This window comes from Passer domesticus, chromosome 2 (genome assembly GCF_036417665.1).
Source record: "Passer domesticus isolate bPasDom1 chromosome 2, bPasDom1.hap1, whole genome shotgun sequence".
NCBI lineage: Eukaryota > Metazoa > Chordata > Aves > Passeriformes > Passeridae > Passer > Passer domesticus.
The window spans coordinates 69,629,963-69,656,351 of NC_087475.1; the positions used below are offsets into that span (position 1 = coordinate 69,629,963).

The window sequence follows — 26,389 nt, forward strand, 5'->3', positions numbered from 1 at the left end:
ACAAAAAGCAGGCTTGAAGCAAACAGCCCCATCCCATCCAGCCATGCAACATGACTCAACAGATCCACACAGGCAGGGCTGTGCAGGCTGTGAGCGGAAACCAAACACACAGTGTGCAGTGGCTGGCAAGCTAGGCCTTTTTTTTTTTTTTTTTTTTTTGGTGGAGTCTTATCCTTCTCTTTTATTTAAGCAACGCTTCCAAGAGGAAGAAAGGCTGGAAGAAAATACTGACTTACCATGGGGTGGTGGGGGCCTCTCACTGCAGTGCAGCTAAGAGGGATTTTTCCTGTTTTCCTAAAAATGTATACAAGTGGTGGCTTTGCAACGGGATGGAGAGAGGGAGCAGGGAGAAGGCTGGGACAGGCAGGATACCCTGTGGCAGACAGAAGCTCCTCAGCTTGTGTAACTTGCCGGGGTAGAGAATTGCTCTGACAAGTTACACAGGCTTCTACAGCAGCTATGAATTTGATCCTATAAAAAACAAGTATCAACAACTTAATCACATGCCTGGGTCACATGGAAGCAAGGACAACACTCAGTAGCAAATGTTGACTTTTTTTCTTTTTTTTTCCAGTGTGTTTGTTTTTTAACATAAAGTGGGAGTGAGGAGAGAAATTTGGGTGGGGCTTTCTACTATTCACAGGGAGGAAATAGAACGTGTTTGCAACAGCTCCTGCTTTGTTTTGCTCTCCCTCAAGAGCACGGGGCTCTCTCCAGCCTCTTCCAGGCTGGTAATGCCGCAGTTTTTCCAGGACTCCCAGGTTGTTCTGCAGCCCAGAGGAGCCCTCACGCTGTCTCACTGGGACTCATCGACCGAGCCGAGCTGGCGTGGGCTGAGGGCAGGAGCTTTGGCTGAGTGCCTGGCACAGCCGTGAGCCGCTGGCAGCAGTGCTTGGCAGCGCTGTCTTTGGAAAAAGATGACGGTATCCAGAGTGGGCGATGTCAGGATCGCGGCCCGGGGAGGGCCGCGGGGAGCCAGGCCGTGCAGGGCAGCTGCGGCCCGCGAACCTGAGTCATGGCGCTGCAGCGGGCCTGCCTGCAGCGCTGCAGCGCTGCGGAGCTGCCTACAGCCCGGAGCACAGGCCTGGCCAGGCAGTACACTGCTGAGGGGCTGCCATCGAGACCTGCCTCTTCAGCAGCGCTGAGAAAGAAATGCTGGCTGGCACTGTGCGCCGCAGGCAGCCCTCCCTGGGGACAGGCCTCTCGCCCGCAGCTCTGACAGACCCCGCTCGCCGCCTGGCCAGATTTTGCTGGTCACTGCGGGGTATATTTTTTTTCCAGAGACACATGTCTAGATGATCTTGTGTACAAGCGTCTCAAAGTGAAACAGTTTGTTTTAACTCACAGAAACCTCTGGGTTTCATACTGTTTTGTCTCCACCTCCCTTCAGAGATCCCAGAGACTCAAATCAACCAACAAACCACCCTTTTTTTTCTTTTTTTTTTTCTTTACAGTTTTCAAATGAAAACCCTGTCTTTTTTTTTTTACCTACTTCTGTCGTGCAGTATCCAGGTACAGATCTACAGGTCTCACACTTGTGGCCGGTTTCCACCACTCCTATTCACATTGGGCATAGATTTTTGCAACAGGCCAAAGTCACAGCAGCTCAGTCAATGGTTTGCCTGCTCCATCCAGCACAGGGAGTGCAGCAAACCAGCCCTCCCAAAGCTTTGCTCGCTCACACCATCAGGGCTTTATATAGGTGCAGCTATTTCAGCAAAGTTTTACTGATTAATCTCATGTGCACACGTGTAAAACAGCTCAAATGTGCCTACCTGAAGCTGGGAGAGCTGCGTGGAGCCAGGCTTCTGCCTCCTCACACAGCTCAGCCAGCAACCAGCTGTGGGGCACGCTTGGCTCAGTTCTTTCCTTTTAACTCCTCTGGTACAATTAAAGCAGCATAGACTCAAATGTGGCTGCAGTGATGCTGCTATAAAAATACAGGAAGGGAAACTAGATTTAACAGAGCATGACCCTTCGTACTTGCATAACTGTTCACACTGGTACTTCTACCAGCATCAATCTCCTTGTGAAAATGTAAATTATATCCCCAGCCGAAAGTCCTGCACAGGCACAGACACTGTGGGCAGATAAGACCCATGTACTACTCAGTGGGAACAGTTTGTGTCTTGCAAAGTATTCTTCTGGTTTAGAGGAGCCAGAAATATAAAGGAGAATATTTGCTTTTCTTTTAAAAATAGCTTGTTCTAAGGAATGTCTTTTTCAACTATGAGAGAATACAACATGGAAGGAATACAGGACCTAATAACCCACCTGGAAATACTTTGTATGGAAAAGTAGTTTAGCCAATTTGGGGATTGAGCCAAAGAATTATCAGACTGGCCTTGCTTGATATGATTTGGGTTTGTGGCAGCTTTTACAGCCCAGCAGGATTTCCCAAAGCTGAGGTGCTTTTAAGCTGCCTATGTGCCTGGCCCTTTTTGCAGTCCTGGATTTTGGCCAAAGTGATTTCTGTTTGTGAGGGAGTGAAGAAGTGAGGATCATTACAACTTGGAAGGAGTTCAGTTCTTGCTGGATTAGAGCTATGGAGACATAGAATAGGACAAAACAAGTGTAGAAATGTACCACAAAGTGGGAGCTGATAAGGAGATGGTATGCTCCTGCAAATTTCAGCTATTTAGGACATGGTTTGCAGGCTGTGGGACAACTCTTATGCAGAATTAGGGAAACCTGGATGCAGGACAGTAAGAGGTTTCCAGTAGGATCTGTGTGTATCTCCTGCTCTGAGGCAATTGCACATCAGCAGGTCTGTACTCTGACCATGGAGGGGTGGCTTCTCCACAGCTGTGATTCTGCTCCTCATCCTGCATGGTGATGAGTGACCGCACACTCATACACACCATAGGAACAGCAGCACAGTGTTAAAAATTGTGAATTTTCAGAAGTCAACAGCAGAGCCTCTGCTGCACTCTCTTCAAGAGGAGGGAACAGCAGTTCAGTGAAAAGTAAAGATGGGCCACTCCATAACCTTCCTTGTCCCCCCAAGTATTTTTTCAAGGTACAAAAGGACTTCTAATGAAACTATCCCACTGCCTGAAGGACAGAACAAATGAACTCTGACATTCATTAGGCACCCCAGGTAGCATTTCTAAATGAAAATTTATGGGTATTTTAGGAATTGTCTTTTGGGATGAGGGGAAAGAGAGGAGGAAAGAAGAGAGGGTAAGTTCCATGGAAAGCTGCTATTCTTCATTGTATCTAAAATAGAACTTCTTGGAAGTTTACCAACCAGGCATTTTTGTGTGGAAAACACTAACTGTGCAGACTGGGCATTGTCCAAGTTAAAATACATACCAGTACTGGATGAGAATAGTGTTAGGGGTCAATATGTGTTGACTCTGAAATACCTGCCAAAGAGTCCCTGCTATGGCAAGACTTGGGACCTCACAGCAGCTGTTATTTTTCTACAGCATGCTATAGGTCTGGCTTTGGGTCTCCAACTGTGCATCCTCAGGGTTTCAGGGAGGTGTCAGTGAGTTCTGGAGTGTAGTTTGTGCTTTACAGTCAGTGCAGATTCAGTCAGTTCACTAACTGGAGTCCCAGGAGTTTGTTTGATTTTCCTTTTCTGAGTTTGACACCTGCATTTGGAGAGATGACACATGCCCAGCACTGCACTTGCAGCAAGGGAGTGGGAGGGAAGGGATGTTGGAGTGTGGTTTTTCAGGACTGTGTTTTTTCAGGACAGTTTTTTCAGTAAAAGGACTGTTTTGTTCAGTCCAAGTGTCTTTTTTTAAAGACTAAATCCATGTTTAGCATGAATCAAGGCACAGAAGGAGCAGAAAACAAGCTGGGAAAGTGGACATTCCCTGGAGTGTGATGGAATTTGCTAGAATTTAAGGATTTTTACATTGATATGTACTAGGGCTTATGTTTCACACAATATTGATTCTTGCCACGAGTCTTTGGGCATTGGATGAGGACAGGGAATGGGAGCACAGTTTTCAGCTTGGGAGGTTTCCTCCTCCCACTGAAAAGACCCAGACTTAACCTTGCTGTACCATTGATCTCATGCATGGTAAGGAGAATTTTGAGGTTTTTGCCTAGCCCTCTTCAAACTCTTCCTCTTTTTTCCATGCTTGCCATGATAGTATTGTAGTACCCACCTTTTCCATCTGCTTCTCTGCAAACACCTGCCCATGCAATTCCTCTGTGCTTCACCTCGTGCTGAACATGGTGCTGTTCCTGGTGAGTCAAATCCAACGAGGCATCAAGATGATTTGACTTGTGCCTAGGCAAAGCATAGTGCTGGAACTCTTTTTTGATTCTGCACCATGGGGAAACCCTTTATCCAAATGGGTTTGTGTTTTCCTGCCCCAGCTGTCCCCAGTCTCACATTGTTGCCCTTAGAGGTACACACTTCGTGTATCTCATCAAGCAAGGCTTTGCCACCTGGGGCTTCTCTGAGAATACCTGATTTTTTCACTGTAATTTGGAGGGAGAAACCTGTGTTCATATTCTTGCCTGAGGCACAGCATAGCTCTTGAGCAGGACTTGTATTTCTGGTTTCTTCACAATACCAACTCTATCAGCCAGACGAAAGCTGAACTCCACTTTTACCAACGAGGGTCACAACAAGCTTGGCTAGAGCTTTGTGCCAGTTAGCTGGGACTACACAGAACACAGCCACTTGGTTCAAGCAGCGTCTCTCTCATGAACACATAGAGCACCTCAGTATCCTCTTGCTTCTCTACTTTCATGTTCCAGTTGCTCAGAAATGGGACAGGATGCAGTGGAGCCAGCATATGTATGTATGTGTGAGTATGTACCTGTGTATGAAAGGTGTGATCAGCATGGTTCTTGCTTTTGGATAGTGTAAAGCTAGCATCCTTGCTGGTGGGAGAGCAAAGGCACAGCAGAGCTGATCCCACATGGTGTCATCTCTGATAGGGCAGGAGAACTGCTAAGAGTTATATTCTTAGCAGATCAAAGCTGCATTCCCTGGTGGAAGCCAAGTGAAAGCTTATTTGCCTGTTTGGCAGCCTGTAATTTAGATAGGGATAAGCTCGAGACTAACCCAGAAGCTAATGAGAGGGAGGAGACTGGGAATGTAGTGAAAAATGCCCTGAGAAGAGAGGCAGATAACACAAGAGGAGCCAAGCCTGTCTCTCTGTCCAAGTACTGAAGTACTGAAGCTTGCAAGGACAAGGGAATCATGTGGTCTGTGCTGGAGCACAGGCACCTCTCCTGCAGAGAGGGCAGATGCTGCACTAGGTCAGGATGTCTCATGGAGAGAAGCTGAGTGCTGGGAGAAGGATGGGAGGTTTTCAAGGAGCAGTACAACCCATAGCTCTGAGAGGCAGGGTCTGGCATGACAGTGTGAGCAGACAGGGGTTTTAGTTGCTCTGGAAGAGCTAGAACATAGCAGCTGAGCAGAAAAGTTAAACTAACTGTTTTTTATCCACGGAGTAAGTACTGGAAGGTAGTGGCTGACACTTGGGAATAGGTTAAGTGAGCCAGAGAGCAGCAGTGATAAGAGGGTGGAGGTGTTATTGATGCACTCCCTCAAGGCTGGGCATGTGCTCCCTTGTGTTTGTGTGTCTAAACTTGAAGAGTTGATTCTCTCTTCTATTTTTTTTTTTTAAGGCTGGCAAGTTATGGTAGTGTAAGCAGATCTGTGTCAATGTTGTGGTGATGGCAAAGGAGTTTTTTGAGAAATGGGGAGTAGGAAAGGTTTGTGAAGTGGCCTGTGCATTTCTGAGGTGTGAGGATAAGTAAGAGGTGGCTGGGAACAGGTGTTACGGTTTTTGGATCCCTGAGTGGGTAAAAGATTGGGAAGAGATCAGTAGGGTCTTAAAACATTCTTGGCAGGTAGCTCTGGGTGAAGGAGGCATCTGTATGAGGTGGTCTGGCAAGATCTGCACAGGGGCAGGGATGACCAAGCAGCCCAAGCTTGGTGTGAGGCGAGGCATAACAGGATAATGGGCAGATGGTCTGGCATGTGCCTACACAACCCCCAAACCAGCCAACTCTGTACTCCTCAAGGGACTTTAAGGTAACTCGAATGAGGATTATTTACTATGACCACTTTTTTTTTTCCCCCTTTTTAAAAGAAAAATCAGTGTTTCATCAAAGACAGTGTAAAGCAAATGAAAAAAATAAAGTCACAGTGCCAGGAAGTACAGATCAAACCCACATCCCATGAGAACTAACCTGCTTGTAGATTTACATCAAAAAATATTAATCCATTTATTGCCCATTAAAAATTCCCTTTGTCTCTTCTCAGTTGTGGTACATGCTTGCAATCTTAAAGATGACACTGTCGGTCCTTAAAGCAATATTTGACATCAATTTACTCATTAACTTTCAAATGCAGGACACTGAAAACCTTTTCCTAAGGGCATCTTTGTGTTCTGTTTGAGAGAGTTACTGTTGTTTTCCCACCTCCCCTGAAGGGTTGTTTACAATACCATCTCTCCCTTTTAATCCTCTTTTCCTTTCATGTCTAACAAACAGTGTTAAACAGAACAGGGGGGAAAAAGCAGATCTCACACATTATAATTATCTATAGCTAACTGAAGAAATGCTTCACAACTAGAGGTCTCATTTTGTAAATTATTGCTCAAGAAGCTTTTTCCTATGTTTTTCCATATAAAACCTCTGTTCTTTCAAGCTTGAGGTTTGCATGTATAGTAAGTCAGATAAAGGGTTTCTGAGTTGATGTGCACTCTGTGCAGAGACTGAGCTGCCACAAACAGGATTTTTCTTATGAGATCCTGGGCAAGGGATATCTTGAGATGTACACACAAGAATGTGGGCAGTACCAAGATGTTAAGCCGTGACAGAAAACATTACATTTCAAAACTGGCTGCTGTTTCTGCTGGTTATTTTTAGAGTTTCCCTTAATTTCTCTAGCTCTTTTTCCCCTGTCTCTGAGCACTTTAAGACTGTGAATATATTTAGAGTAACAATTTTTCTGTGGGGAGGTGTGGGACTCCACATTACACAGATCTGAGAGGCTATCGTTTGATGAGCACTTCTTTCAGCAGCAGCACCAATATAAGCATCCCCTGATTTCCCCTTCCCCTCTCCCACCACTCACTCACCCCTCAGCTGTGCCAGTTTCTGTGCTGTGTAGGAAACATATCACAGAACACATCCAGGTTAAAAATAGCTGGAAAAGAGAGAGAGAAAGAGAGAGAGAAATGAATTCCAGAACCTGGACTAATATCCTATATGTACACCAAAGCTGATACAACAGAACCTTTTAAGCTCAGATTCCATCTGTCTGTCCAGCTCCATCAGTAATTTGTACCTGATTTCACATAGGACTGAAAGGTAGAAATTTCAACAGCTACTGATTTCCTCTCCAGATTTTGTGCAAACTGATTGCTGTGTGAGGGGCAGGGACCTCAGCTAAAGAAATGCAGCCAGCAGTCACCTGGCTAGTGAGTATGTGCGTGCTGGCTGGCCATGTATGCATTAGCTGATCAGCCAGCATATATGGACCTGACTGCAGCCCAGGAAAGGGTCTTAGAGCAAATAAAGAGGGAAAAGTGGGGCTCATTGCAGCCATTTTATTTTAGGAGGAGGAGAGAAGGGAGGCAAGTATGAAGCAGTGGTCAGAGACCCTCAGGAAATCAAGAGTCATTAGTTCCACTGCTCACAAAGCAATTTGTTTCAAAAAGGCCTGAAATTCTATAAAACAAGACCTCTTCTGCACATGAGCCTGTAAATCAAGTGAGCCTGTAAATCATACAATTTGGGAGGAAGCTGAGAGCTCAGCCTCACATTCCTGTTTAGACTTCAGCAACCACTTCTGCTTTTAGCACTCTGAACACCAGTGGAAACCACGGATACTGATTTCTTTCCCATACTCAAATGCCACTTAAAGCCCTTGTTTCTCCTGAACAACTCTTTTAAGCACTTGCTTCATTTCTGTTCCTACCTGCCTCCTTTCCAATCTACTACAGCTTGCCAAGAGCTGTGCTCCCTTCTCTTCTTTAGTATCCTTCATGCTTCCCCTCCAATAGGTGACCTCAAATTTGGTACAGGGCAGTACACAAAATATTCAGTGAATAGTATCTGAAAATGATGAGTATTTCGGTGCAAACAAAAGTTGGCTCTTCCTGCCCACTCCTTCTGAGGGAAAAGAGGCCTTGTGTCTCCTCACTGCTTTTGCTGATCTGCAGAGGGGACTGGGTGGGATGGGAGCCACAGGTGGAACAGTAGCCATGAGACATCCTGTGAGCCACAGCTGTGGTCCATGGTCAGAAAGGCTCTTTATGTTCCTCTTCTGAGGTGTTTTTTCAGTGTCTGGCTGCACATGCAGGATGCAAGTGGAGCTGTGTGGCTGCTCATAGGGGACTGTCTGTGTCTTTGGCAGGGGAGCTTTCATCTGATAGAAACCGCCTCTATTCCTACCATTTGTGGTCTTCCCCAGTAAGAGAAATTATCATTGCCATGGGCAGGTCTTGGGTTTCTCCAGGTGGGAAACCGGAGGTTTTGGGCAGTTGGGGATTTTCCTGGTGTGGGAAATCCCTGGGTGGCAATAATCCAGTGAATTGGGCTGTGTGCCATCCCTGCTGCAGACACCCAGGAACATTACTGGGAGTTGCACCCAGCGTGATCTGTTTGCAGATACTCCAGTCTCACCACATGTCTGGAATTGAGGTCTGATGGGAAAGGCCTGAGAAGGCTCCCAGGGAATCTGCCTGCGTTAACTCCCTTGTCATTGCATACCTCTGGGTCTGCTCCAGTCTGCACACTGGGGGAGCAGCTAGAGCTCAGCTCAGCTCCTGCAAGAGAAGCATCTTCATAGGCTTTCCTAGCACTGATTCCACTTCCAGAACTAGTTCCTGTAGGGAATGTTCTTTCCCCAAATGGAAGAATGTAGCCATTTTGCAAGGTACTACGGGGGACCTGTAAAGGAGATCTAAAGCAGAAGCCAGGGCTGCCTTGTTGGAAGGGAGTGCTGGAAGGTCCCATCTTCTCTCCTCATCAAACACAGGAGCAGGGGAGGTGCTGGTGAATCTTTACCAACATGGAGCAGCCTCATGCAGAGTGGAGTAGCCCTTACATTGCCGTGAGTGATGTTAGGATCTTGCTTTATTCTTGGGTAACTACAGAATTTGGGGAAGTGGTGGCAGGGGATAATGATCAGAAAGCTGGCAGAAATTGTGTAATTGGTATATCAGAGGTCTTTTTACTCTCCTCCAGTCACATTTTAACAGTACCCATTTTATTCTACGTGTCAGTAAACAACAAAATTTTTACTGATAAAACTTGCCTTGAGCAACAAGACACATGTGAACAATAAAGCACTGAGCCACATTTTCAGAAGTGTGTGTGCAGAAATGTCTATTGTACAATGTATAAGCAGCATGTGGTCTGGATGTGGCAAGCAGCAACGGGAGAGGAAAAGGGGAACAGATGGAACCTGTACTTGAGTGACAAGAGCGGACGTAGGCTCAGATCAAATTTTGTACTGTGCAGAGGCTGAGCTTTTGAAAAGCCTTAAATAACAACCACATTTTAAGGAGGACTGCACTAATGGGGCATGCAGATAAGCACACCAAATGGTGCAACTGCAGAGCACACAGCACTGCAGACAGTGATATATACAGAGTGTATGAAAAGTTTGCTCTGACACGCCAGCCATGCGTACAATCAAAGGTGTGCACATTTTAGAAACATCAGCCTCCCTGAAACCTCAATGACTTAGCAATAAAACATCAGGAAATGATAAGTCAGGGTCAGAAAGGTTTGAGAATTCCACACAGCTGAAATAAAGATTGAGCAAGAGGAATTAGCATCAAGAAATCAGATTCAGATGTTTAAAGCTGGTTGTCTGAACCAAGTTAATATAATGCACCATGTGTCACTTCAAAACGCTCAGATCGTGCAGCTGGGAAGCCCTTCCCATGATTGTGAAATGCAGCAGTTCACTGTATCTCAGAAGGCTGGGATGGACATGTCTGCCTGGACACGAGCAGGCTATAAATGATGAATTGGGATTACAGCCTTTAATATCCCAGTCCAGTTTTACCAGTTCCCTAAACCACTAGCACAGAAAACAAGCCCTGCAGCAAGGCCTTATGAAGATTCTACCTTCACATATTCTGGACTTGCTTTCTGTCTCCATTCATCTCCCCATGCACTGAAAATGCTCATGCTCTTTTTTCCAACTGTGAAGCACTGATGATCCCACCCTTTGTTCTTTTACTTTCACCCTATTTAAAAGAATCCCTATTCAGCTACCCAGTCAAGGAAAATTATCCTCTCTGTCCATTCTACCAAGTCTAGAGTTCACGGCTCTAGAAAGGAATGGTTTTAATCTGTCAGTACTATGGGACAATCACATTTTCACTCATCCTCACACTTGCATAGAAGGAAGCCCTTATCTGTATGAATGCAGACCAGCACAACCACCACCTATGTGGGACACTAAGTTTGCAAAACTTGCTCAATTTCACTGCTAGTTTTTTAGTCTCAGATGGATTTATATCAACTTACAGATACACATGTATTGTGTATGCTCCTTCAGCCCATCAAAGTAATCTAAGAATCCAGCACTGCTCACCTGAAATCCATACCTTGCAGGAAATGAGAATTCCATAGGTATGAGGGTTTTGCAGAATGGCAACTTGTTTGTTTTGTGGATTTGTGAAATTATATAGCTGGTGGGAGTGGCTCTTTCCTAGAAAAAGGTGACACACTCATCAGTCCTTGGGTGAGAAACTGATTAACTGGAGATCAGAATAAATTCTGTACTCTTCCATGCACTGTTTGTGGTGACCAGTTCTGGACTGGGGTGATGGTGTACACACAGAAATATTTGACAATACAGGTATTAGGCTCTCATATCATAGATTTTTTCTACTGTTCTATTCACATAGAACATTTTCATAGCAGCTGGACATGTATTATACAGCTATGGGCTAACTCTCTGGTACAATTCTAGTGAAGCCAAAGACAAATGTGACACTGTGATTTATGTTGTGGACAAAACAGACCAGGGAGTGTTCTCTTCCCCATTAGCAAGTGGCACAGCAGAACTTTTATACATGGCAAGCTCCTCTCCCACAGCCACCTCCAAATAAAATAGGGTGGTCAGCCTAAGGAACAGCATCTCAGAGAGGGCTCACAGACAACAGGCAGAGCTGTGCCAAGGGATGCTGGAACCTGGGCCCTCTCCTGGGGCAGATACAACCAAGACAAAGCCATTTCTTTCATTTCCAGCATTTGCTGATTTCAGAAGACTCTGTGTAAAATTCAGCATTTCTGTCACTTGAAGCTGAAGTGCACAGCCTGAGTTTTACACCCAGGCTATGGGAAGTTGGTTGGGGTTTGCTCTGTTGCTGACAGCTTGAAATTTCCATTTGCAGCTCCTTCCTGTTTCCTTTTCAGACATGCATCATACAAACCCAGAGAGGCTGCACAAATGTACCAAAACGGTGAGAAGAGAGGACATTCCTTACCACAATGAAGTTTTTAGTATGCCTACTCAACACTGAAGCAGCAGAAGCAGACCTGGGCAGGCAAGTCCCATACCCACATCCTGCAGTTACATACACCTTTGTGCTGGTGGCTACCTGAAGTACACATCCACAGCTCCCATCCCACCTGGGATGCCACATGGCAGACTCAGGCATCAGAATTTAGGGACTGGGAAGTATGCTGGGGCTTTTTAAAAAATTTTATTTTTATTTAAAACTTGCAGCACTGCTGCTGCCTCATAAAGAGTTGCGTCATTCACTGCTAACTGTGAAAGGGACAGTGTGCATGCTGGGGAGGCGTACATCCCATGTGTCCCCAGCATGGGATGGGACCTCTAGGAAGGATCACTTGGATAGATATATATACCAGACACATCCCTCATTTCATGTGTAGGCCACATGGGAAGGCAGGACTTGCTGCCTGGAGCCCATACATGCCCACAAGCCCTCCAGTCCTGAGATCCCCTGGCCACATGGCACTTCACTGTGTCTGGGGAACTCCTAGCCTTACAGCACCTCACCATGCCTGGCAGGGAGAGCTGATGGAGTCCATGGCACTGCCCCACCTTGCTGCAGCCATGCACAAGAGCTTTGGCTGTTTCCAGTGTCACTTTGCTTCACCCCATCAGCACAGAGAGTGATGACGTATCTAAAACAAGGGAGGAATTTTAGCCCCCTTTTCTTTCTCTTTGCCCCACCCATATTGCACCTGCCATTAGAATGACCAAAATTATCCAGTGACATCATTCATCACCCATAGAAAAGCACAAACCACTCAAATTCCCTGTGGAAATTTCCTGAGGAAACAGGCTTTCTAGGCTCTCAATGCTTAGAAAAATTCCTTGACCAGTTATTTCTCTCCCAGACATTTTATCAGGAACTGAAGCTCATTGAATCAGTGATTCACTCCCCACTCAGCACTGGCTGACTGCATTTTGCGAGCCTTGGGATAAGAATCATGTTATTCTTTACTCAGGTCCAGGACACCTCTGATATGTCCTAGAATATCTCTAGCTTGTTACAATTAAGATTATTCCAAATTTAATGGGAGAGGCATTTTCATGCACTGCCTTTTTTATAGGGGAGTTCAGCAGGGTCCACCCAAACCACCAGATCAACAACACAAAGAAATCACAAAACACCTTAGTATGGTGCTTTCCATGCCTGTGTTTGTATAAAGCTTGTTTGCAGCCAGCAGGCCGGGATAAAAAGGTCATTTATGGTATGTGCTGTGGCACTGCTCGCCTGAATTTTAGGAGTCAGCAACTTCGATAAACTCTCGAGGCAGCTTGCAGACAGAGTTAAGAATGCCTTTTCCGCCTACTGCAGGAAGCTGGTCAGTGTATCAAAGATCAAAGTTGCTCACACCAAAGCAAGAAGGTTACATACAAGCAAAAAAGTATCTACAAATGCTCAGGTTTGGATGCAGGATTTGCACGTATTGGTCTTTAAATTTGACCATAAACCATTTGAAGCAATTAAAAAAACCCAAACACTTGCTGCAGCACCACCCAGATTACTCACAGGCTAATCCTCCTGTTGCAGGGATAACAAGATGTTATCAACATGTTTGATATGACTTTGAGGATGTAAGTTTATTGAAAACCGTATTAGAGACTTATTTAGAGAATGTAATGACCTTAAGTGGCTGTGCTTTAAAAGGACTAACAAAAGAGTATGTGGCCTGAAATGGGCATATATTGCAGGGAAATCACTTCCCTCTGCTACACATACAGCATCTGCAGAACAGGAAAATATTTATCAGGAACTGAAGCTCATTGAATCAGTTAATTGTTAAAAAAAGACAAAAACAAACCAAAACAACAACAAAAAAACCCCCACATAAGATATTTTTTAAATATATCTCAAAAAAATCAGAAAGGTAGTCAGGACCTTTTCAGAAGTCGTTCCTGAAATAAGTGTCCCTGGAATAAAACACAGCTAGGAATGACTGTTGAGGAACTTTTGGTCAGCTCTAGCAGTTTTAATGAAAACCTGACTGCTGCTGCAGTCACTGCTGCAGGACAGCACTGGGAGGAAAGACTGGCAGAGGGATTCAAGCTAGCATGTCTGCCCTCTCTCCTTCTCTCTTCTCTGCTCCACTACAGAATAAGAAATCAGAGAAAAGACAAGCCTGATTTTTAAATTTTATTGCTAGCTCTAGTGGGGCCTTGCACACAAACAGGATTCAGGATCATTTTGGGTTGATTTCCTTTCAATTCTGCATCCCTGCTCTGTTCTGGTTTACTATTCTGCAGCTCCCTGTACAAACAGGATCTTTCCTCAACAATGTTCTGCCACATCATCTTCCTTCCTTTGTATACAGGCTGCTCCTGCCTGTTACATACCATGTGGCTTCCTAAGGCACCTCATTTCTCAATGCTAGCAAAAACAGGAACCAAAAGCAAAGCAGCAATAAACGCTAAATTCTCACCGCAGTTAAAAATGAAATCTTGAAAGTTTCCGATTCAAGATGACTTTTCTGTTAACGGATTATTTTTCTAGTTTAGTGCTCTGCAGTCTACGTGCAAATGAGGTGCTTGTAGTATTTATCAGATTCAAAGGCCTCTCCAGCAAGGTTTGCAACGCTGACCCACGCTTTTCCTCCTTTTTTATTGGTGTTGAAAAGTGAACCCAGCTGAGCAGAGTACACATTGCTTCACTGTTCACCTCTTTTCTGCCATCTTGCAAGGCTTTGCTGTCTGATTTTTGCTCTGGGAAGGTTCAATAGCATGTGTACAGGGACAAGAGAAAACCACAGGCTGCAGTACATATTGCACAAATGCTGTTATTGTTCTGAGGCCTGAAGAAACAAGGAAGGAAGCTTGAGGCTGGTGGTTTGGCAGGTGTGAGGCCTTTTTCACACAGACATCTGTTTCAAGTGGTAGCTCTGGGCTCGGGGATGAGCAGGGAATGTCTGTCACTGCCACCCCTTGTGTCACAGCATAAGGGGCTTTGGGCTCCCGATGAAGCGATGTCAGCTCCTTGCTCAATCTGTGCTTCGAGACTCTGCTCTCTTGTATTTGTGGGGCAGGGCTGCAGAGTGAGGTGATTCCTCCCTGCAAACTGCCTGAGACAGAGATGCTGCTGCTGCTGCTGCCATGCCAGCACACACAAAATGGATGGGGTTAGATTACAAAATGGGTGAGCAGCAACATGTGCACAAGCTCAGTAAGCCTAACAAGCACCATGCAAGGACCTGATGAAAACTGTTTGTATGCTACCACATACCCCACATCAAAGTGAACTTTTCTAATCCCACTAGGTTATTTCTAGTGTTTTGGGCAACCCTACTAGTGATCCCATTACAGTTTTGAATAGACTGCTTCATTTGGCAGGATGTTACAGCACACTCTCTGTGGTGCCTTGCACCATATTTGAAGGAATTCATTACTGTTTGATGGTTAATTATCTATGCTATAATATCTGGGATTCCACCTTAGAAATAATCTAGAAAGAAACTGCAGTTTTTAGGGCTGGATTCTGCTCTACTAAACACATTTGTAGGGAGGAAAAAAAGGGTTCACATAATATCCTCCCCGGCAGGGATTCTTTGGGACAAGTTAGTTTTGAACCACATTGTAATTTTAAATGACAGTAGGTTCTTTCTCCTGTAGTTCATGGCCAGCTTAAATGAACATTTAGCAACTTAATTATCTTTAAGACTGCTACTCCTCTGTTACAGATTGCTGACATTGGTCAGAGAATTCAGAAGTTGCTGGGGGAAGGGCAGATATGCAGAAAAGCAGAGACTGAGATATATGTATACAGCTGCCCTCATTTCCATAAGAAATCAAGCTGAAGCAATTTCAAGGTGAGGGACTGTGGTTAATCCCTCCCAACACACTCATTAATACATCTCATAACAAGTCTCCTTGTCCACCGACAAGGAGAGTCAATCAAGCACCACTTTAGTCTGGGCAGGAGAAAGGCTACAGTTTCATAGGGGCTGCTGGGTTTTATGGCTTCTTCAGAGGTCTTCAGCTGTGCTGTGCTGTGCTGATGTGCCTTTATTCAGAACTGAGCAAGGGGTAGGTGAAGTGATGGGAGAACTCAGCTGCTGTCTTTGCTTCATGCTGCAAATGGCAGAGTAAAAGCTGCTGATGTCAACATCAGAATGGGCAAAATCCTGGCAAAATGAAGGGCTAGGTAGCATTTTGACATTCTTGAAAAGAGAGGCAGAATTCCTGATGTGAAACATCCTTCTGCCATGCTTAACATGATCTCTAGGACCACCATGTGCTCTGTGGTGGTCACATGTGAGGAGCACCACTGAAGCACTTGTAGAAATCTAATAAACTTCAGAGTTGGACTACAAGAAAAAACTTTTTTGTCCTGAGGATTAAAGGAAAAATAAGAAAAGCAAGCCACACACAAGGAAGCCTGATGTTCCAGCTTTGGTATTGTAATTTTTTTTTTTTTTCCTATCTGACAAATATCAGCATGACAGCAAACAGAACCCTCCTAGTTCACATGGCGGCACAGCTTAACTGTGCTGGTAAGTGTTGAATTGGCTCTTTGCTCTAGCATGCCCCTAAATAGTACCATTAACATGTGGTTATAGTCAGAGAGCACATTTGGTAGGAAATGACACCTTGTTACTTCCCAGATTATCTGCTCTCTATGGGGTAAATATTTTAAACAGCGTGCCGGGTTTTAGCAGCAACATCCCTATTAAAGTAAATGGGATCTGAGTGAGGGTAAATCCAAGCACGCAGTGCTGGGACAGTACACCTATAAATCTTCTGTGCCTTACGCTCTGTGCTTTATTCGCTGACAAAGGACAAGTGTTTGCTGCCTTTGGAAGGTTCCTAAAGCACAAAGGGAGGGTGTGTGCTCGGCATTACTTCCTGTAGCTCTGGCTGCTGCTACAGCACGACAGCCCGAAGCAGGAAGGACACAGGGATTCCGCAGCTCCGCAGCGCAGGCTGCAGCCACGCCAACGGGAGGAATGTGCCTCTCAAGGGCCGAGGAGCTCAGTCCACCCTGGGCTGCAGTTACACGGTGGTAAAGTTAGTTTTGAAACAGCATCTACCTTTAAGCCAGGAAGTATTTTAGGCAACAGATATCTTACAGGCTTCTTCAAACTTACTGAGAATGTATTAAGCAATTTTTGTGTAAATTTTGGCTTCTGCTCATATCAATCCCATCACACTAGTGATGATAAGTGCCCCAGTTTATGTAACAGCAAAGGCTGGGAAAGGCTCTTTCCTTAGGGTAGCTACCTTAAAACAAATAACTGGAGTTTGAAAAAAAGAGCCTGTTCTCGCCAGTAGGCATTGTTTCATGGTTTAATACAATAAATGAAGCCTACATGTGCACGGTATGTCTGGCAGCGTTCTTTGTTACTTCACTAGATGGCGTGTGGTGGTGCCTGGCGGGGGGGAGGGAAGGGAGAAGAATTAATTCAGTGTGTAACTGGGTGCACCGCACTCCTGCCTCTGATGTGCCTTTAACAATGTGGATCTATGAGTTAATGTTTCAAGAGTGAGAACTGAATTTCCAGCTGAAACTTTTGCCAGAAGAGTGCCCTTAAATCAGCAGTGGGGCAAGACTGGTGGAAAAGATGTTTATTAGACCAACCTATTTCCTACGCAAAACATGCTTCCAGAGACATAAGTTCTTCAAATCTAAAACAGACCTGAAGAAGAGCTTATGTGTCTGCTTACTACAACATGGTCAGCTGGTAGACCTAATCTCTTTCTATAAATTCTGTCATGCTTATAGCCTCACACCATCACTGCTGCTACACTACTGTAAAAACATCCAAAACTTTGTGTGGTTCTTCAAAAGGCAAGCCATAAGGTTAATTTGTTCTCTCTCTTTCCCTGGTGTACACCCTGGCATAGCTGTCCTCTTTTGTTCTTCTATTAACTATTTATGCCTCCCACTTTGCAAAAGAACAAGACCCAGCTCTGCCCTGAGGCACTTCCTCTAGTGGGATGACACAAAATTGCCCTCGAAGGGCACTCACAGGGCACGTGCAGTGAGAATCTGCAGTTTTCTTGCTTGGCAAAATAGCCATTAAATCTTCAAGGCCTCAGACATGAAGTGGCTGGATCCATTAGGGCCGTTCCAGCTCGCTAACACAAACACTGACAGGGAAGCTCTCCACAGAGAGGTTTGGTGGTGAGCACACCCGCTCTCTCGGCAGCGCAGGGGCTCTGCGGTTTCACAACTGGCCTAAGCTGACCTACGGCTGCGCTCCAGCCAAAAGGCAGCTCTCCCCCTCTGCTGACTCCTGTGCTCCTTTGGCTGTAGGGTCTGTGGTGCCAGGGGCTGGTTGGTCTCAGTGCAATCCTCCCCTCCTGGTTTTTTTCTCTTTTGGTAGGGTTAATTTTGAGTTGGCTCAGTTTGCCGAATTGGCCGACTGCTTGGGTGGACACTGGAGCTGGCACAAGGAGATGGACGGGGATGCTGAGCTGGAAAGTGCAAATCTGACCTTTCTGCCATCGTGGGGCTGAGCCCCCAGGAGTCAGAGGGCTGTGCACCACAGCTCCTGCAGGGCCCACAAACTGCCCCAAATGCCCGTGGCAGCAGGGCAGGGCAGGCCACTGCCTTATGATGCGAAGGATGCAAACATTCCTCTGCTCCTTTGAACACAGAGAAAAGGGGTTTAAAAACCATCTGTTAAATAATGGTGCCATGAGGAAAACACATCTGATATGTGTGCAAGTGTGGGGTTTTCCTGTGGTATTTAGGCCTGAGGTGTTTACGGTTTTGCCATCCAGCTATGCACCCAAGCTGCAAATGTGTTCAGTGCAACCCATGCACTAGATTTAACACCTGCTGCACCATGGCTATAGCTACAACAGCAGCTTATACCCCAGCTGAATCTGCCACATCATGGTCAACACTGTCCCCAAAGAACAAAATTATGCCCAAAATCAAGTGTCTTTCTTTGTTGTTTATGGCTTGTTGCCAATGGGAGAATGTATTTGGTAGGTGCCTGGCCTGGGGGAGAGTGTCTGGTGAAGGGCCACTGCTGCAGCTGTGTGGGGAACTATGCAGAAAAGGACCTGGTGCTCACACTGACTAGGCAAAACAGGGGCAAACACTGGCAACCAACTGAACTAGAGGCCCCTCAGCATTCCCTGAAGAGAGAAATCTTCCCTTGTCTGTCAGGTCTGTGTGGCCCCTGTAAGATGAAGCTACAGAGTAAGACAAGTTCTGCCAGGGTTTAGCCACTGCAGCCTCTCCATTAACTTTCCCCTGAAGCAAAAGAGGTTTAAGATGTTAATGGGAGAGGAAAACCAGGGTCATTGGATGGCTTATAATCTGTTCTGTAGGAGAGGCAAGTCACTACCCAGCTTTCTTCTGTGTTTCCATGAAATGCTCCTCCTGTTTTAGATCAGCTCATTCAGCTACCTCAGCCTCAAAGTGCAGTTGTCTTAGCTAACGCATTTGGTTCACATTTCCCCATGCCACCACTCCAGTCTAGTAAGTTGAAACATCTGGATGAACCCAGGAAAAAAACCAAAAAAACAACAAAAAAACCCAAAACTGCACGAGATGTCCTTACTTTATTCCAAATAGTCTCTGCTTTGAAAATCTGTACATGCAACATTTCTCTGCACATAGCCACCAGTATCCTCTCAGCTCAGGCTCCTGGTTCAGGGTCCCACTCTGCTATTCCATCACACCATCCTGATAGTCTCCCAGGGTTTAAACCTGTCTAACTGTCAGTATATTGTGTTTGAATTACAGAATTGTTCATATATGTCTCTCCCTCTAGTAAACTTACAGGAAAGAGTAAAGATTCCCGTAAGAAAGAACTGTTTGGGCTATAGAGAAATGCTGCCAACTACTGTAACAGGAAAACATTACAGCTCCCTTTTGCCCCAGAAACAACATTTTCTTGCTGTGGGTAAACAGCTATTTCAGTTCTTCTGGGAGCAGTAATCCTGGCCCTCTCTTTCTCCAAAGGCAGCGTGCAGTCCTCCATCCCATAGAGAAGCTCATTTCCACAAGGCATGTCCAGACAGCATCGGCATCTGCCTGGGAGTGGGGACAGTAGAGGATGAGAACAATGGCAGAGAGGGATGCTCCAAGGGAAGTGGCTCATGCACAAGACAGAAGCTAAAAAAGCATTCCTCACCAGAACAGCACTCAAAGTGCTTCATCTGCCTCAGAAGGGCTCTCCCGTGGTTTCTTCCCCCTCTACTCCATACCCTGGAACCTATAATTCTGAAAGTGAGTCAATGTCTACAGAGGCACCGATGGCTGTGTTTCATGCAGTGCCATCTCAATTCTGCACCATGAGGCAAGTCCCCTTGCCTCTGCCATGTTCTTGCCCAGGTTCAATGTGTCTGCTGCTCAGGAAGGTCACAGGGCCATGAACTGTGTGTTCAGAGCATCTAGTGAATAACAGTTCACCAGATTAGTGGGGATTTCCAGGTACCAAATAAAATAACTGTGAACTAAGGAAAGTAATGACATTTGTAAAACTCAGCTATACCACAAAGAGCAGATAAACAGATACCAAAATCCACCTGTTAGTCTGGTTTAGTTTGTAGGAGTTTTTCCCCAGGGACCTCTTTTCTCACTAAAATGGACAGGTCTTTCTCTTCCTCATATTATCGAGCTGTCAGCCCACAGTAATTTCCAAGCAGCTACTCAGGTTCCATTAGTATTGATCTAATTCAAGATGAACACTGGCCTTATTAGACTTTACTCTGCTTCCTGCCCCACTGTTCATCAGTGAAGGGTTGGCTGAGATAACACTTGAGAAACAATGCTGGTGCTTAGAGCAAAAAATCAGGACAAGTGAATCCGATCCCAGCTCTGCCAAGAGAAAAATCCATGTCCCTTTTGTTTTAACTTTTCCTATCTGTAATGGGAGTAATACTGATTCTCTTGCAGCAGAGGCACAACTGCTTGTTTGTAAAACACTGAGATAGTGCAGCTTGGAGAGATCTCAACAAGGGTACAAAGTGCTACTGGTGTTTCTTAGGTGTCTGAAGTGTGTCTTAAACTTGATCTGACACTTTGTACATCTGATCCCCTTTCACATCTCTACTATAAAACAAGCTATGATTTGGGTGAATTGTTTATTAAATATGTAACTTTAAAATTAAAAAACTTCTAAGAGTCTGCTTGTTTTTTAATCGCTGCATATTGCAGATTTGAGCTAACCTGAGAAAAGCAAATATATGGCCATAAGAAGAGTTCATTGAGGATGCTCCAACCCTTCTATAGGTATGCATCATGTTAATGCAATGTAGCCCAGATCTTTAAGGTTTCTGAAGGGCAAGAAGCTGTGTAAGGTCTTTTGATCCTGACAACAGCACAAACAAGTGGGTTACATAACTGACAAAGCTAGTCACATCTTGGTAGGCATAAAAGCATTTCTTTTCTTGTCACCTAGCAATATGACAACGGATTATACCTGCTTCTTGCAAGCCTTGCTGCAATATGTGCTTTGTCTGTGGATACTCATCCAGCAACAAAGGGTGTACAGCACAAGGGCACATGGCTCTGGATTCCTACCATAAGGCCTTGACTCTGGGGCTGCAGATTGTCCTGTCAGCAACAAACCTATTTAAGGTATACCCACCTCCCTTCATAGCCCAGGCTGTGCCCTCCCGTGTTTAGCTGAACCTGACTTCCATAACGCTCCTTCTCCTCTGCACCACTTCAGTGAAGTGACAGGATCTCCACACAAAGCAACTCAGGCCTGGGATGGGTGCATTTGCACAGATCCTCAGCACTGTCTCCTCTTCAGCATCATGGGGTGCCATGCAATGTGCACTGATCCTTATCACTGATATGGCAGTGACCACGGAGCACTTCCATCCAGGTCCTGAACATGGGGTCTTGGGTATAGGGTCCAATTCCCCCTCTCCTGCAGATGTGACTGCATTTATCCTAGGTCTTCTGGATATATAGAAAGTGTGTTTTGTGCTCTGAGCAGACAATGGTGAGGCAGGAAATGCCTTAAGTATACATCTGGCCTTACACCATGCCATAGCAGAGCCACAGCTGTCTACAGCACACTGAGATCTGCATGTCCTCTGCTCATCCAGAGCTGCCCACATTGTCTCTGCACATTACAGCTCAGCCTCTCCAGGGAACGCTGTGTCTGCTGTTACATTTGCACACCAGCCAGCACTTTGCTTCCTGGTTTATGAATGGTGTGTCCAGAAATTGGCTGCTATGCTGGTGCATTTCAGAGAAGATAATGCTGTCCTTTCCCCTGCTGTTTATCATAACCCTAATTTCTGACAAACAAAGGAGATGAATTCTGGGCAATTTACCAATAATCAAGTGCAGGGTGAGCAAGATGGCTTTAAAATATATATAGCCTGTGAGTAGGGCTCAACAAAGCCCCCTGATACTGGGTATCACACTTGTACCAGGCCCTTAGACTGATGATTAGTGATAACAGCAGCAAACACTGTCTGCCCTGCAAATTGCAGCCAGTGATAATAAAACTTCCAAACTAGCAAACACAATAACAGCATGGGAAGCCTATGACATTAAATACATGAAAGGGATGCCTTGGGACTATGAGAAGAAATTACCTTCAGCACTGAATGGGTAATCCTCAGGAGACTATTTAAAAGTCATTGACTCGTTATGCCTACGCACAGCTTTGTCAGTCAACAGAGATATCAAAAGTTTGTGCAGGTGAAGTTTACTCATAGGTACAGAAGAAGACTTTCCCTTTTGATCAGTCGCCTGGCTCTGCCCTTGGGGCAGAAATCCTTCAGACATCTCTCGGGGTTTCTCTTGTCATTTGATGGGTTTGCCTCTGATATATGAAATCACGAGCTGAGCTGTATGTCTGAGGCAGGGTGGTAATACCAGATGCAGGTAGGATGTGTGTGGCAGGGTTCATTTCATATGTCAGAGACAACACACAGCATGCTCCCTCTACCTGTGGTGCAGCCCAGGACCCAGGTGGAGAACTTGAGTGATGTGTTCCTCAGCTGCCTTACACACACTGAGCTCAGGACTGTGAACTGCACTGCCCTGCAGCTGCCCGGGAGACAGGCTGGGCTGCTGTTACTCTGTATACAAAGTATCCTGGCCCTTCCTCACACTGCATTGCTTCCTTCCCTCCACCAGCCTTCTTCATTTCCATTCTCTGGTGACCCCCATGCCTCCCTCTTTACTGACAGCCATCCTCAGCCCCCAAATCTGGCTGGAGGGGTGATATAAGACAGGGCTGTCAGCATAATGCAGAGGAATGGCAGCAAGGGAAGAGCCTACAACAAGGTAAACGCTCTGCACCCTCTAGTTCCTGTTGGGACATAAATGAAACTGTTCCAGCTAATTCATCTTAGTCCTAGATACATGTTGCATGAAGGCAGGGCCTGAAAACAGCAGAGAAACCTCTAACACGCAGTCTGCACGGGGGTGATGCCAGTTACGTGGGTAGAGTTCATTGAACAAATGTAGATGTTTAAACGGTAGGTGTCCATGTGGGACTCAGTCACCTTAGGATGCCATTTAAGTGAGAAAAATAGACACTTTTGGCATAAGATAGAAATTTACACTCAGCTGAACTCAATTGTGCCTCGTGAGCTCCTGCTGCTCCCCACTGTTTAAACATGGAGTCAGGCACAGCCAGCTGCCAGGTGAATGAATGCCTGACACACACCAAACGATGGGCAAGATAAATCCCATTTTGCACAGCTGCATTCTGACACAGGGATGCTACACGTTCTGGGGCTGCAGAAAGGGGCTTTGTAGGGTGCCTGGTGCAGCATGCTCTGGCATGTAACCCCAGAGGCCAGGGAGCCAGATTCAGAGGAACAGAGACACAGTGACAGACACAGCAAAACCCTTCGGGAATGTGGCTGCTGAAGCAACCATGACTTCATTAGACTTGCTCAAGATGCCCTCTACCCTAGACCTTTCACCTCATTTAATGGTTTCTTGGCCTCAATCCCTTATAATTCTGAAATGAAAAAAAAATCTCTTTTGACTCCTGTTTTCAAGCCAGGGCTGTTTGATTTGGAACGCTGCATTGAAGTCTGTGTTACTGATTGATTTCAGGTTTATTATATTTTCCCCTTTGAAAAATGCTACAGTAAAAAAATCCCCACTTTGTCGTTTTTCATGTAACCCCCCCCACCTTTTTTTTTTTTTTTTTTTTTTTTTTCAATCTTAGCAAATGCTCAGTCTTTTCCACTTCAATAGCTTGAAATTTTCCCCTGGGAGCCCTAAGCTCTTTAAATATTTTTAGGTTGCCAGATTTCTTATGTTCTCTCTCCAGGAAGCCAATTTTGTTTCTAAGCTCTTGAGAGTAGTCCAGCTTCATCTTTTGCGCACTCACTGCATCACAATAAAATGCTGCCTAATTGCTGCCTCAGCCGAGTCCCAAAGGTGCTGGAGTTTGTCTCTAGGCTACAGTTGTGGACAATAAACTCTTCTCAGACTGGAGTTAAGCCTTTTTATTATTTAAATCTGAGTAATGCAAAATTAGTTTACTAGCAAGTTACCCACAAAGATCTAGTATGGAAAGAAACTCCCACATATTGTTTTCCAACACAATGAGAGAATGATCAGATATAAAGATTTGCAAGTCGCTTGTAATACAAGATGTGTATAGAAACAACAGCATTTAATTTTACCAAAAAGACATGAAAATGTTTCTGTGAGCCTAGAAGATACTCTCAGACCTTGTCTGTTTGGTGTTCTTTACCTTCAAATTGAAACTGGTGGTATGAAATACTTTCTTTTTTCCTCTAGCTTATCCATGACCTGAAATACCTATGAAAGAAGAAAGGCAGCTGAAGATAACAAATGCCAGATGGGCAAGAGCTTTCTGTTCTCAGTCTAGCACCACAGCAGGAGGATTTAGTGATCATTTTGCTTAAAAATAAACAAGAATATACCAGCCACCCAGGCTGCACCCCCATCAAGCTTGAGAAGACCCCTGTAGCAAGGGACAAATGGACAGTACAGGGAGTGAGAATGAACACATATTCTCTTTCTCATCAGGACCATATTCATCTATCCTCAATAGCAGAAGACATCTGTATATGGCATTTTCTCTCTTTGTGCTCCTTTTTGTAATCTGTATTTTAAAGTGTTATTTCTGTTGTACAATATGTTTTATGATGAAAGTGCATACTCCACAGACAGTATATAAAAAGACTTAGTTAATTCATTAAGATAACAGTTTATTTGGATGCATTTGGTGCTGTATCATTTGTGCCCAAATCCACAGTCTTAATTAAGCAAAAATGAAGCTGAAAGAGACTGCCAGATTTTCTCAAAATGGTTAGACTGTCCTTTAATTAAAAAGGTCAGACATAGTAACAGAGACCTGACATGGTTTTTGTGGTGGTGTCAGCAGCATATTTGCAACCTGGGACACTCATGAGCCAGGACAGCACACATCCAGTTCAGGGCAATCCTGTCCAAAGGGCTCTTCATAGGCCTCCTTTTGTCAGCACAGGGAGCGTGCAGGCAGATGCAGGGATCTGCAGTGACTGCAGGGAGATTGTTAACCACACACCACACACCACACGCTCACCCCCTCCTGTTGCTGGGGTCTCTCATTCCTTATTTAGACTTGTCTTGTTCACTTATTTGGGGGGGAAATGCCAGGCATGGTGTGGCAGGCATGGTGTGACAGAACCTCCATTACTAACAGTGACGCAGAAGACGGGAAGGATGCACAGGTCTGAAGCTGACTTTGGCAAGCAGCAGCTAGAAAAGCTAAGATGCGATTTCAGCCTTATTCAGATCAGTGGGAACTTTGCCACTGATGTAAGTGGAATGAAGACTCCGCTCTACATGTCTGCCTGTAATCTAAGAACATGTATTCTGCACATCCTGGAGACTCAGTGAAAACCAGACCCCACAGAGTTCACCTTAGATTCACTGTCTCAAATAAAACTATGTGGATTCTTTGTGCCCCTTTTTACTTATCGGTAAAACAAGTATGATAATGCTTTGAGTGCTAAACAATACAATGTGTGTAGGAACACAGTATCTTTTATTAGGCCAACTGAAATAGTTGGGGAAAAACAGACAAGCTTTGAGGCTTGTCTGAAATGCTTTGAGATGCTCTGATGAAAGGTGTTTGAGCTGTGCAAGGGATCATTAAATTACATTCTTCCTCTCTCTGGAAATCATTTAGTGATATTTCAAAGGAAAGACGCTGTACAGAAATAACTGATTTCTATTGCAAGTGCTGTCTGGAGCTAAATATCTTCCTTCCTCTCTCTTTATGAACTAATCTAAAGAAAAACATGTTTTAAATTAGCATGGTAAGAACAATTTTGTGGTATAATGTATAGTTCTGTGAAATGTTCTCTGTGAAGCGTAACTCACAAAAACCTTAAGAACATTTCAGTACACTCAAACAAAATGGCTGGATTTGTGGAAATTATGAATGTATCACTGTAAAGGAATTAGAAACATGGAAGGTCAGTGAAAATGGTACATGAAAATTAAAAAGGCAGATATGAGTAGAAAACTACATTATGCTTGTAAACACTGGCTAACAAGCCCCCAAACTGTCACTTTTGAGTGTGGACATCATGCCTTGGAAAGCTGTGAAGCAGCTAGTGCCCATAAAAAGTGTTAAACAACTAAACACTTGGCCCTCTCCTGTCCTTGATTTACCAGGAAGGAGCTGGAAGTGCTCACTTGAATTAGCCAGGGCTGAGAGACCAACAGCATTAGGGTGTCACAACCCTGGGTGCAGCAAGACAGATCAGCGCTATGGTGGAGTCTGTGCAACACTGAGGTTACTGGGGGCTGTGAAGGAGTAGGGGAGGGAAGGTTTAACTCTACATAAATCCTACCAATATCACTTCACTTGTACTTTAGTTCAGTGTCAAGACACAAACAATGTCAAGAGGAGAGAAAACTGGGGGCAGGGGAATCTTTAAATATGTGAAAGTGCTTGTGAAAAAGGATGAAATAAACTTGTTTATGTTTATTAGAAGAAGAAGCAATAGGGATAAATT

The 26,389-nt window shown here is 44.9% G+C and overlaps 1 long non-coding RNA gene across 4 annotated transcripts in view; it reads right to left on the reverse strand.

The window, feature by feature from the left end:
• LOC135294180 (uncharacterized) overlaps positions 1–26,389 on the reverse strand; it is a 72,674-nt gene that overhangs the window by 35,652 nt on the left and 10,633 nt on the right. For all 4 annotated transcript variants that reach the window (XR_010356341.1, XR_010356340.1, XR_010356339.1 and 1 more), the window contains exon 2: positions 7,065–7,132. This is a non-coding gene — a long non-coding RNA (uncharacterized LOC135294180). The remainder of the gene's footprint in view (positions 1–7,064; positions 7,133–26,389) is intronic.